The sequence below is a fragment of the Calliphora vicina genome, chromosome 3, assembly GCF_958450345.1.
Source record: "Calliphora vicina chromosome 3, idCalVici1.1, whole genome shotgun sequence".
NCBI classification, from domain to species: domain Eukaryota; kingdom Metazoa; phylum Arthropoda; class Insecta; order Diptera; family Calliphoridae; genus Calliphora; species Calliphora vicina.
In genome coordinates, this window is record NC_088782.1 from 9207988 (window position 1) to 9222714 (window position 14727).

Genomic DNA, 14727 nt, shown 5'->3' on the forward strand with positions numbered 1-14727 from the left:
ATATCCATATTGTCTATATTAATGACTTATTAATCCAGATATACAGTGGTGGCCACCAATTTTAGACAAATACTTGAATTTTTTTCATCAACTGAATTTTAAGTGCGATAGAGCCAAAATAAAAGGACCTAGTTTCTGAAAAATGTTTGGAAAAATCGGTAAAACATATATGGACAAAGATATGTGGAAATACATTGACCCACCTCAGCGAACATCCGCTGTTAATAACATGATATGACCGAAACTAATGGAACTAAAAATACGAAATTTGGTCCGAATATTTTATAATAATAAAATGTATGTATGTGTTCATGGTGAATAAAATAAATTTTTGGTCAAGTTGTAGAAAAATTTTATGTGTTCATGGTGAATATATATGAATTGACACAGTCGAATAAAACACACTTGTGTGTTAAAACAGTCCTCATGCATACATATTTGTGGAAATATTTGATAATATAATTCAAAATTACATGGAATTCAGCAAACAATTTTTGTCTTAAATTCCTGGCCACCACTGTATATACAAAATAGGGCAAAAATCGAGGTTGTCCCGGTTTTTTTCTTCCCGATATATTGATGTATGAATCATGTATGTAAGTTATTTGGGGGCTATGGAAAGTTGATTTCAACATACTACATAGACGGACAGACGGACGTGGCTATATCGACTTCGCTCCCTATAATGATCCAGAATATATATATATATACTTTGTGGGTCGCAAGTAAAAAATGTAGAAATTACAAACGGAATGACAAACTTATATATACCCTTTCCAATCTTGGCGAAGGGTATAAAAAAGGCGATTTTTCCCAGTTTTTTTGGAAAAAAGTATTTTTTCTTTTTAAGTTATTTAAAAAATGTCTAGAAAGATGTATACTGAATTTATACTTCTTTAAAAGCTAATTTTACATAAAATATTTTAATTTAAAAAAATAAAATACCATCCAAAAACGGCGTATTTATGTAAAATTCAACTTTAGGGCAAAAATTATCAAATCGCATAGTCGATATCAAAATGTACTAACCCATTTTAGATGGCCCAATAAGTTCTTATTAGATTATAGCCAAAAAACTAAAAACTCCAATTTTTGGGATTTTTCAAAACTTTTTTGGGAATTGCGGGATTCAAAGAAAAAACGATATAGGTCGATGATTACCAACTTCGTTTGGCCTGAATTGGATGATATGGACACCAATGACATGTGATTTTAACAGGACGGTGCTACGTGCCACATAGGACATTCTGCATTTGAGGGCATGGTCTTCTCACGTGGAGGTGATCTGAACGTGCGATTTGAGACCGTTAGGCTTTTTCTTGTGAGGTTTTCATAAGTCGCATTTCTATTCGAATAACTCCTACCACCGTTGGGGATCGATTTAATCGATTTTCAGCATTTGGATTTCAGATGACAGATAACAATTTTAAGCCTTAGGAGTATGGGAATATGAAATATCAATTATAAACTGCGAATACCGTAATTTTTCAATATTATGTATTGATTGCTCCTGTCAACAGGCAAATGACAAACTGCGTCATTTTGTTTGTGTGTTGACAGCCATTGATAGGTGACTACCTCTTCAATTGAGGAGAAACTGGAAAAAAAAATAATTTCGTCTGTTCATTAAACATTATTTTTTGCGGAAGGGCTAAGCTTGATAAATCCTATGAGACTCTTAATTTCAATGGTAAAAAAGTGGTTTACTGAATTTCGTTGTGGCCGTTCAAGCACGGAAGATGCAGAACGTTCTGGAAGCCCGAAACAGTTTAAAAAATTATATGCTGTTGGCCGATCAGAGATTGAAAGTGAGAGAGATAGTGGAAGCCATAGGAATCTCACATGGCTCAGTGATTTCTTGGGTATGAGAAATATTTTCACAAGATGGCGTTTGCCCACAATCGGGTGCTCAAAAGTTTGCACACATGTGCCGTTTCCAAGACAAAAATCCGTGGATTAGGCTACGAATTTCTCCCTCTTCTGCCCTATTCTCCGGATTTGACCTCGAGTGTCTATTTCTTGTTTCCAAACCTGAAGAGAAAAAGATTTGACTCTAACGATGAAATCATCTCACAAACAAATATCTATTTTGATGACCTCCACATATCTTATTTTTTGGAAAGTATAAATAAATTGGAGAAACGTTGGACAAAGAGCATAGAGATCAAAGGAGAAAAAAAAAAATTATTTTGAATATGTTGTATTCAAAAATTCACAGATTTTTTGACCCACCCTGGTATTTCTAGTAAACTTAAAACAGAATAATAAATTAAAAATTTTTAACATAATTAGATTATGTCTACTTTGTAACATTTCAATACGTTACGTGTGATATATCTCCTTTAAACTAGTCTCACAGGCAGTACATTAGTAACACTTTACAAGGATAACCCGCAGGACATTAAACAAAATAAAACACTTTCGCTAAACTAACTTTATTTGAACTTTTATAAATATATATACATAAATAAATAATACAGCTAAAACATTAAACTACTCCCATTCATCACCAATCTCATCATCTATAACTGCTTCTAAATCTGGATAATCTTCTTCATCTTGTCGGGAGAAATGATTAAATATCATATCGCCGCCACCACCAACACCACCCCCAACACCAGTATCCTGAGGTAAAGCCTCATCACAATTTATAAAATCGTCATAATCAACATCGCCATAACCACTGCTGGGCCCAGCACGATTTTGACGATAACCAAGACCGTGAGCCTGTTGACCATGATGATGACGATGATGATGGCCATGAGCCATAACTTTAACTCCTCCCATACCGGCACCAGCAGCTCCCGTATGATGTGTAGAATAGCCCATTATTTTGTAAATAGTCTGTTTGGAAGCTTTGCCCGCATTGCTCTGCTTGTCATGCACATGAGTGTAGACGGTGTGAGTATGATGGTGGGTTCTTATCTTCATGGGCACATGTATGACAAAACGTTTGCCATGCACCACTTTACTCTTCAGCAGGCAGGTGGGCAACATTGAGGAGTATAAAATTACTAATAGAAAAACTCTTATCACTTTTAACTTAGCGCTAGTACGATTGTGATGAATCTGTAACATTTAGATGAAATTCATACAATATTTGTTTTCGAAATTATTATTGAAAATGTCTATGATATACACACACTTTAAACATTACGTTATGAGTGATTATTTTTGGGTTTTAGCGTATTTTAGTTTTAGTCTCCTTAAACGTTACTCTGGCCTCTAAAAGCGTTCAACTGTTTGTGATTTTTAATATTTGATGTGTTTTATATGGTTTTTCATTTGCCAATTTATTGCACAAAAATGCAAAACGGTGTTGGTTTCTAATTAAGTAATTATGTTTTATTGCACAAAAAAAAGCAAAATAGTCTGTTTATTCCATTTAAGCATATTTTTTGTGAAATTGTTTGTTTCTCGTTTAATTATTATTGGGCGTTGTTTTTAGTAGTCGTTGGTGGTAGTGGTAGTTTTCTCAATATTTCTTTTACTTTTTTTCCTTTTGTTTTGATTTTGTTTACCACTTTCATGACTTTCAATGATGATCTTAAAATTTGCAAAAATTGCATCTCATTTCTTTAATATATTCATATATTTTGTTTACTTTATTGAACAAACTTTACAAGAGTGGTAAAATGTGGGGAAGTATAGCTTTTATTGAAATTGGCATGACTCTTGCCAGCTCCCTGTTGAAATACATGCAAAGCTACAGGTTGCCAAAGTTAACCCTCTCGAGAGTATGAAAACTTTTCGAAATGTTAACTAGGGTTCGGTAATCGGGAAATATTTATCGTGAATTTTTTTTTTAGAAATTCCCCTGAAATTCCTTTATAAGTTGTCTTCATAAAGTCACAACTTTATTTCTGCACAGTTTCAGATTTGTTCAAAGTCGAATGATTCGATTATATCCATAGAATTTCCTTTGTCTTATATTATATCCATAGAATTTCCTTGACTGACTTCATGAGTTTTTACTCCTCAGGAGAGTCTCTACACTCCAGTAGTACCGAAATCTGAAGCATGATCACGGCATCGTTATAGAACATGATGCAAGACTTATCTTTAATAGGATCAGAGTACCGAAAGCGATGACTGCAAAATCAGTCGTCCAGGAAAGAGATTGCGATATACTGTGTCAGTTTACGGTAACGATTCAAATTTTTTAGGATGAAATTTGCCTCTGGGTTTCCCAATACCTGAACCATTTGTTAGTTAGTATCGGTCACCGTTTACCTGATGCATTTGGGCACTAGTTTTCTCTCAGGTTGCCCCATGTCAGTACCGTTTGTCAGGCTGAAATATACGTCGAGACGTTTGATAAATACGTGGATGCTCTCGTATAAACAAAAACTCTCCATTCTTATTGTAGAGTTAGTATGGGTTCCATAACATGAGAGCATCAGTAGAAATTAAATCGCTAAAGAAAACATAACGAAACTATCCAGGGATGAAACTATCTCGCAAAGGGATATTCTTTTGTGGTTAAAATTGGTCTACGATTATCACTTGTAAAATATCCAAAAATCTCTGGTACGGAAAAGTACCAAGGAAGTACCACAATTGATTCTTGGTAGGTAACTTACTGGATACATATTGGACATATATAATAATGCATTGGTCCCACGTAATAACTATTTCTGGACGAAGAAAATCGGTCACTGGCGGATCAAGTAAAATTTCAGCCGGAAGTACAAAATACAAATATTTTGAAAAAATAATTTTTAAAAGAAAAGGTTGGATCCAAGGGATGAAAAAACCGAAAGTTTTAATATCATTCAAATCGCTCGTGCAGAATGTCCAATGTGGCATGAACTGTGCGGCACGTTGTTGTTGTTTTGTAACAGCATAAACAATTTTAGAGTATTCAATCAGGGGGTTCTGCATGTTATTTAAATCCATAGGACATAGTGAAGTAGGGTTGGCTGAACAGTTGACCAAAAGGAATTAAGCTTGTTGCTCCTTCCTGATCTTAGTTGTGCCAGGACGACTCTTGTTTTACGCGGCAGAATCTTCTCGACATCTGCTATCGATGGTGGGTGACCTCCAAGTACGACATTCATGCGATATCCTGCTACAGCGGAATTGATGGCGTCTTCGTGAATGTCGTTCAAAGTTTGATGGTCTCTCCCTCGGGGGAGACTCCAATGTTGAGATGTTGAAGTATGTCATCCGGTGCCATCCCAGAAGGAACTTTTGCGTCAATATGACGTTGTATTGCTTGACGGGTAGAACCTTGGTTTCCTCGTGAAGGTGGTTTTCGGAGGCAATTTGGAGGCAGCCAGTGACGATCCTTAAGGCTGCGTTCTGACAGCTTTAAATATTTCTTCACTGAGTATCACTAAACGAAGGCTAAAACACTGGAGCAGCATAGTTGATCACTGACCGACCAATCATCTTGTAGGTAAGGTTTCCTTGTCCATACCCCAAAGAATGCTGGCTAGTGCCTTGAGGACCTTGTTCCTATTTCGCAGTTTATGCGTGATTGCAGTGGCGTGTGCTGAGGATGTAAAAAGGCTATCAAAAGTGACACCCAATATTTTTGGATGGTTCACTGTCGAATTTGTACGTCGTCGACCATGAGTTTTACCTCCTTCGTCCAGGTGGTGAATAGTGTTGCCGATGACTTCGTTGGTGATAACTGCAGGTTACGTGTAGTGAAGAAATTGTGGATTTCATTAAGATAATCATTTACTAAATCGCAATGTTCATCAACGTTGTGTGGCACGTAGCGCCGTAACCACATGTCGCTGGTGTTCATATCATCCAAATGAAGTTGAATAGACCATCGATTGCCAACGTCGTTCTCAAAGAAATATGGACCGATGACGCCGCCAACCCAATTGAATTTTTCGGAATGCATTGGACGCTCTTACAATTTTACTTTTATGGTTACTTCCCACCAATTAAACTTCATTTCCATATCGGTTTCCACCATTGTGTTGGGTGAGGCAAAAAGCATAAAAATAACAACTAAAGGCACGAGCTACTTGCGCCCTCTACTCATCGTCATAGTGAAATATTTTGTTGTGTGTGGCAGTTGTGTAGTAACTCCACGTAGACGTAGTACAAAATAATTATTGCATATTTTTCCAGTATGATACAAATAACACAAACAACAAAAATTCGTTATGCACTAGTGGAATGATAAAGTTATTCTTCCACTAACTTCCTTCCTTCCCAGTCAAACAAACAAACACAAAGCACACACATAGCCGCCACATTATTATCAACATTTTCATCATCATTATCATCATCATAATAATAATTACAAACTGTTTATGGTAACACAACATTTCAAATATTATTAGTTGTATGGCAACGTCTATGAATATGCATAAAATATGCATATTATTTATTATTAATTATTATTACACCACTATTTATTAGTTTTGCATAAAAATAAAGCAAAACAAAAACAAACTAAATGAATACTTCCGTTTTCCAAAAGGTGGCAACAATGCCGGCAACGTGCAAAATAAATAGTTTGGCATGTTTCAAAAACTATGAAATTAAACTTAATCGGTTTATTTTTTAAGAAATTAATATATTTTTAACACAATTAATGGTATTTGCATAATTATGCAATTTTATTAGACACGCAACAATTACATTTATTTAGTATCTATGAGTACAATTAGTTGTTGTTTATAAAATTATTAATAACTAATTGTATTTGGCACTTTATTTTGATTTATATTTACTTTTCATTTAGTGAGGTTTTAATTTTTAGGTATTTAGGAACTTGTTACATAAATTTAAAGTGTAATATAAAATATAATAATTTTAATACTAAAGTCTTTAATGCAGTATTTAGTAACTTGATAAACTAATGCGAAGTGGAGTAGGAATGTCTTCAATGGGTTTGGAGATAATATGTTTTGATCATGACGGTTTTTTTATTCAAATTATTAGCAATACTTCACAGTGTGACGTAACCCATTGAGTTCCAATCGCCATCACCGTCAATAGAATTTTGGTAAAAAATCGGTTTCGATATTTATAGAAAAATTTTAAGGCCCGAAAACAATTTTCAAATGTTTGTATGAAAATCACTCAGTAATCAAATTATTTTTTATTGTTTGTCATACAAACGTTTTAAAACATAGATAAATTTACATAGGTCTGAACTCTCCTGTCAAAGACCTAACTCAATTGTCAAAAACTTAAGTGGTGAGAATGGATTAGTAAAAAAAACTATGTAAAAACAAAAACAACACTCGTATGTGTGATTATTTTGAGTAATTTTTTGTTTGGGTTTTTTTTTCTAGTTTCAGCTCTATGTCTATTTCTCTATGTTTTAAAATTGTTTTCAGAATCACATGTTTCCTCTCTATGGTCAGTTGACTATCTCTAGAATTTGATTGATGTGCAAAAAATTTTTTTTATCCCATAAAGAGTATTCCAAAATGTACGCAAAATTTTAATTCTGATCACCGAAATGAGAGAGTACACGACTGGGTAATATCTTATGCAGTAATTGAATGGTTTCACGGGCATGTGGCAATGTCTTGTTGAAATCACATGACGTCTACATCAATAGATATCATCGAATTTATAGTCACATCATGATCAATTCATTCACTCACTCACCCATTCACTGATGAGTCAGTGAATGAGTGAGTGATTGAATGAAAGAGTCAGGCCTTGTATTTTTAAATATATAGATGTTTAAAAAAGCCCAATAAGTCGATCGTATGTATACTTTTGTAACGGTGTGTATATTCTCGATCGTTATAGATAGAGGAGTCGATATAGCCATGTCCGTCTATATTTTAAAATCAGCTTTCCGTAGCCCCCAAATAACTTACATACATCACTATATCGAGAATATATCCCGGCTCGGTTCAAATCGGCCCACAAATAGCTGAGATATAAGGAAAAAAATAGGACAACCTCGATTTTTTACCTATTTTTTATCTATACTAATTACTTAGTCATTAATATAGACAATATGGATATCCAATAATAGATATTTCAAAGACCTTTGAAATGGTGTATATAAGGCAAAGGTAATTTTACCTCGAATTTTTTTTTACAAAAAATTATTTTTGAAATTTCAAAATGTTTAAAAAAAAACATTGAAATGAAAATTAAAAAAACATTTGAAATTTTTTTTTATAATGTCCGTCTGTATGTTGAAATAAACTATCCGCAGCCCCAAAATAACTTACATGCATGATTCACACATCAATATATCGGAAATTCTTCCGGCTCTGTTGCTATTTAAAATCGAGAAAATCGGCCAAAACCGAAACAACCTTGATTTTTGGCCTATTTTTGATTTATATCTGGATCTATATATGTATATCTATATCTAATAATAGATATTTCAATGTCCATTACAACGATGTGTATAAGGCTACAGTAATTTGGACCTACAATGGGTCAAAATCCGGAAAAATATTTTTTAACCCGAATTTATTTTTTTTTTAATTTTTTTAAAAAAATAAAAAAAAAATTTTAAAAAATAAAAAACTGTTTCGAAAAAAAAAAATTTTAAAATTTTTTTATATTTTGGCATACAAATATTTAAAATTTGTATTTTAAAGTATAATTTGATGAAGGGTATATAAACTTCGACACAGCTGAATATAGCTCTCTTACTTGTTTTTAAATAAAAACGAGTTGTTCACCATTTTTTCTAACGCCAATTTGCGCCAACTGCACAAATCATGCGTGAATTACACCTTATTTATACATACTTTAACATATGACAAATTTATGTGAAATAAAATGAATCTAGAAATGGCATTTATCTTTTAAATCCTAACATTAACTGTATATGTATGTATATAAAAACAAATATATATTTTTTTTGTTGCTTGTTTAAATTTATTTTTTTATTTTGTTAAGTTTTTAAGTAATTGAATGAAAATGATAAAAAAAATATTCAAATGTTATTTATGCTCAATATTTCTTAAATAAACAAATAAAGATTTTATTTCTTGATAAGGCGCTAAAGAAAAACTTTACGCCTTTGAAAACAGCAAATAAAAAAGTCTGAAAAAGGACAAACAAATTAAAATTTGTCTTAATTACACAAATAAAACATATAAAATAATATACCAGATAAATTTTGCAGCATTTCATAATGGTGGTCGTGAAAAGCAGTGAAATACACATTGTAGAAAGAGAATTTATGGTACGGCACCATTTAAGAAACAGACAGCCTCTTCCACCAACTTGTGGGCAAATAAACAGCAGCTTTTTCGCTGTTTTTTTGTTCTTTAACAAAAAGGCGGAAAATACATAATTTCATATTTTTTATTTGTCAGTTTTGAATTTTTGATATTCATGTGACACATGTTGTTGTTGTTATTGTTAGAAGAAAGACATTGTATTAAAACCATCCAGCACACAAGCAGCGTCCAATCCAATTCTGTCCCAAGTGGAAAACACCAACAAAAAAACCTCCAGTAAGTACTGCACTCACTAGTGTAGTAACTGTCATACACATTTCACTGTGTGGTCACCCCATGTTACTGTATTTTATGTTTGTTGTGTGTTGGGAACCAACAGCCAACAAGAACAACAACACAGTGTGTGATATGCTGCATTGCCCAATGTTTGGATGTGCGGCTAGAAGAAGTGCTGTCGTCTCTGGTGTAGATTTTCCTGTTATCATTTTAACTTGGTTATAATACTGACAAATCTTATGGTAATTTCATGGTTAAAATGACACTTTTTTTTCTAAATGTGGTTTTTATGTAAAATAAACAAATATGTACTCACAAACACACACTCTGCTGTTTAAATTCGAATGGCTGGCTGAATGGATGAGTGTTTATGTTGTTTTTTTTGTTGTTTGTTTGCGGTTGAGCGGTAAGATGTTGTTACTAAAAGCTAAAATATTAAATGAAATTTATGATTGAATGTACAACAATTACAACAATGTTTTTGCGCAACAACATGTGTTGCGTTTCGGTTTTGTGGCATGAAAATAAATAAATAACAAAGAAATTAACCGTCGCTGTCAAATAATCTAAATTGTACAAAAAGGATTCAAAATTTATGGCAAAAATTTATCATTGAGTGCTTAAGAGTTTGTGTAAGAGGTGTTTTTAAAATTACATAAATTAACAAATGTAGATTAAAAGTGGGATTTAATTGATTGCAATGTAGATAAAATCGGGGGCTAAGTGAAATATTGTATACCCTACAGCTTTTACTGCAGCAATTAGTAAACAGAAAACTTTATTACAAGTAGAAACGTCGTCGGGAAAATAACTAATTTGTTTACCCTTCACCGTAATATAATACAGTTTTTCTTAATACTAAATTAGACCAAAAACCAGTAAAATTTTTCAGGAAATCGAGAGTGTCAACCACGGCTCTGATGACAAGCCATTACTCCTTTCATGAAATTTTCCATGACTTTTTCACAGAGATGTGAAAGCATCTAATCGAAGACGCGCTGGATCTCGGATTTGAGCTCAGGAATTGTTTCTGGTTTATTCGCATAAACCCCAGAATTCAAAAAACCCCAAAGAAAAAATCGCACGGCATTAAATCACATGATTTTTGTGCCCAGTTGACATCAGAATTTTTGTTCTGGAAATCGTTGGTGCAATCAAATGATTGTTGCATGCGCGGTGTGACAGCTGGTGCCGTGTTGCGGAAACCATATGCCGCCCAGTTGAGGCCACAAGAACTCCGCTATCATGTTTCGAAATTTCACAGTCAATGCCAAAATGCCACCTGACCAAAATCCCCACCAGATTGTTGCTCGTTTTGGGTGCATTTGTTTCTCATCGATTACATTTGATTCTCAAATTCGACAATTTTTTATATTCACGAAGCCATTCAGATAGAAATGCGCTTCATTGGAAAAGATGATTTTTTTTTTCGAAAAATTGGCATTGACTTCACTTTGCTCCATTACCCATTCAACGAATTGCCGGTGCTTTCCAAAGTCTGCTGGTTAGAGCTCCTGAGTAAACTGAATTTTGTCATATCTACATCTTTGGTCAAAATTCGCTGCATAGTGCTTCGTGAAATTTGATGTTGTTGAGAACGATACTCTCATTTGCAGCAGCAATGTTTTCAAGGGTACATAGCTGTCATTTATTCTCGCTTCATTAATTTGAAGAAAAGTGCCGCTGAAACACACCGATTGCTCACCAAATCTTATGGTGAATGTGTTTCATCGGTTTCAATGTGCGAGAGATGGTTTGTTTGGTTCAACAGATCGCCCAGGCCAGCCAAAAAAAAGTTTGAAGACTAAGAATTGGGGCATGAAGATTGTTGTCAAACTCAACAAGAGCATGCAAAATCATTGAGAGCTACCCAAGCAGCCATTTCGAAACGATTGCGAGCAGCAGGATTCTTCAACGATCAGGGAAATTGGGTACCATATGTATTGAAGTCGAGACACCTTGAAAGACAATTTTGAATGTCCGAAATGATGTCTGAACGCTTTAACCCTCCGTTAGTCGCAACTGATCTGGTTTTTTTATTGTAAATTTTTTTAGTCACCCTAAATTTTAAGCTATTTTTTGATAAAATAATATTTTTACTGCAATTTTTTTTGTATCGCTCTTTTAAATACATTGCATTTAATATTGTTTTTATGTTTTCGAAATAAAAAGTGAAGAGATTATTTTCAAACACGCCTTTTTTATTGATATCAATTTGATACATTGCGACTAGTCTCGATTGAAAATGATTGCGACTAACGGAGGATTAAAAGAAAATCATTCTTGCACCGAATCATTACTTGCGATGAAAACTGGATCCATTACGATAACCCGAAGGGTATGAGGTCACACCTGAAGCTCGACCCACAAGCCGAATCGACACCAAAGCCAAATATCCATGGCGCAAAGGTAATGCTCTTTATTTGGTGGGGGCAAAAGGGTGCTATCTTTTTTGAGCTGCTGAAAACTGGTCAGACCATCACATGGAACCTGTACCTAATACAACGAATTCATTTGAAACGAGAATTGACCGAAAAATGCCCAGAATATGCGGCCAGACATGAAACTGTAATATTCCATCATGACAACACTGGGACACATGTTGCAATACCTATGAAGTGGTTGGGAAGTTTTTCCTCATCCGCTTTATAGTCCAGACCGTGCCCCGTCCGCCTACTATTTGTTTCGATCGAAGCGGAACGCTCTCTCTGGGATACAGAGTATCTGATATTGGCTTGATTCGTTGTTGGCCTCAAAAGATGATCCGTTTAAATGACAAAATTTGGTGATTTAAATCGTAAATCTTCTTTTTCAATTGATTTTCTGTTGCTAGTATCAAACAAATCTATGGATTTAATTGAATCATTCAATGTGCAGAAATAATAATGTAGTTTTAAGAAGAAATTATGTAAAGAAATTCTCGACTAAAATTTCTCCGGAATTTTTAAAAAATATTATCGGGATTAAACGGGATAAATTTCCCGATTTAGTTTATATTTCAATGCCTGTATGTATGTTTAAATCAACTTTCCGAAATCCCCAAATAACATACAAACATGATTGACACATCACCATATCGAGTATAGTTTTGGTTCGATTGCCATGGGCGCAGAAATGGCTGAGATATAGGCTACAAAAATGTTAACGTACATTTTAGGCATACATTCAGCCAGATGGACGAATGGACATCATTTAATCGAGGTGCAAAGAGATAATCAAAAATTGTATATGAAGTTTTCTCATAAAAATTATGTTATAATTATAAACGTTTAATTATATCATATACGACCATAACCTCAGAGGATATCATGCGTTTGTACTGATATTTATAAAGCTCAAAACTCCATTCCTATGTCGATTAGGTGATGTCCGCGTCTCTAACCATCGGTCCATATAAACCTTGTGGTCAAAGCACAAGTTTTATTTAAGTCTTTGAGCGTTATATTTTTGTAAATGTATTGAATATATGCAAAAAATCCTTCTTAAATAAATTGTGTTTTAAAGAACCCAAAAAAGTTTGAAAATTATTTTTTTTTCTTCAATTTCTTTACCATTTAAATGTTTAACTTTAACTTTATTTCCCAAATATTACCCTTTATTGCTCACAGCATCCCCCATAATTTACTTTACTCTATTCTGCTGATACAACAATAATAAATTTTAATTGCCTAATTGCTAAATAATGATATTTAACTTCTTTAAAAGGAGAATGAAAGTTTTTGAAAAAAAAATACCAAAACTTATCTTTAATATCTTCAACACATTCCACTACACAACATACCGACAAGCCGATATTACAATAACAGGAATCTTCCTGCTGCACTTACTCGTACTTCTTCACAACCATCATAAAAGTTCATAAAATTCCAACTCTCTATTGTTTTCAAGTACTTAAAGTAAAACTTTTTTTCCCTCAGATTTTTTGATTGTTGTACGAGTAGAGGAGCTGCTGCAACAACTCCTACTGCTGCTGCTGCTGATGAGATGTTGATGATTTGCAGCTACTGCTGCAATTTGTTAAAGGGAAAATTTTCAACCCTGCAGCAAAAATGTGTAGGAACAACTTCAACATTACTTTCGTATTCGTACTACTACCTACATATATACTACAACACATCAAACTACTGTAATTTTTGAAAGCATCAGGGGCAAATTTTTGAAAAAAAAAAATTAATGAAACAAAAATGAAATGAAATTGTTTAGTAGGTAGAACTTTTCATCGTAGAAAAAAATGTAGTATGATAGCGATGAACAATGTATGTCAAGAAGAGGTGTTATTAAAATTGTTGTAAAATTCTGTCGATAGTATAATGGATTGTGTTCTGGTGAAATAAGAGAACTTGTTTCGATCGCACAACACCTCCTACCTGCCGATGTTTTTCCAGTCCAGTCACTTATAGCACTCCCTCTATCCTCCCTTCATCCAGAACCATTTCAGCATTTAACAATATTATGATAAGATTGTACCCTCCGTAGGCCCACCATATCTAAAAAACCATAAAAAGATTAAAAAAAATAATTCAATAAACCTGAATATCTCTTCAACTAATAGAGATAACCTTCACTTGTAAGCGTATTTTTTGTAGATCTTCTCAAGGACTATTTATATTCAAAATTTTAGCTCATTCGGATCAAATGGGGCTTTGTGGGGCTACGTACTTGCCCCCATTAGCGCAAGGAATCTAAACAAATGTAAATTCAATGGTAAATTCACAGCCTTTACCATTTAAAAATCCTTTTTTGTATTATATCACTGAGATAGTTATTTATAAGATAACATTTCAGGTTAATGGATAAACAGAAAAGAAAAAAACATGTAATCAAAAAAAGTTATTTATAATATACTAGTTGACCGCCACGGCTTCGCCGGTAGAATTTACTAATGTTAGTTCGTCAAGTTTCTCCAACCCTGCCTATTTTTATTTATTTGCAAATAAAATATCTAAATTTGTACTGCATACTTTAGGGGCTTTTTTATTACAGTTGACTGTACTCAAAAAAGCCGATTTTAGCCAAATTTTTTAATTTTTTTTCTTTACAAACCATCTCATGAAAATTTCGAATCGAATAAAAAAATCAACCAAATCGCTCCAGCCGTTCTCACATGATGACATTACATACATGGACCATTTCATTTTTATATACATAGATTTTTTCGTAAAGATCAGGTTATAGCCTATATTTGCGAACTTGAAAATTAAATGTCAAAAATGCATTTGATGCTAATCAAGGCTTAAATATTAAATTAATAAATTATTGAATGTAAAATTTTCAACTTCACAAAAATTTAAAATAAAATCATAAATTTTCC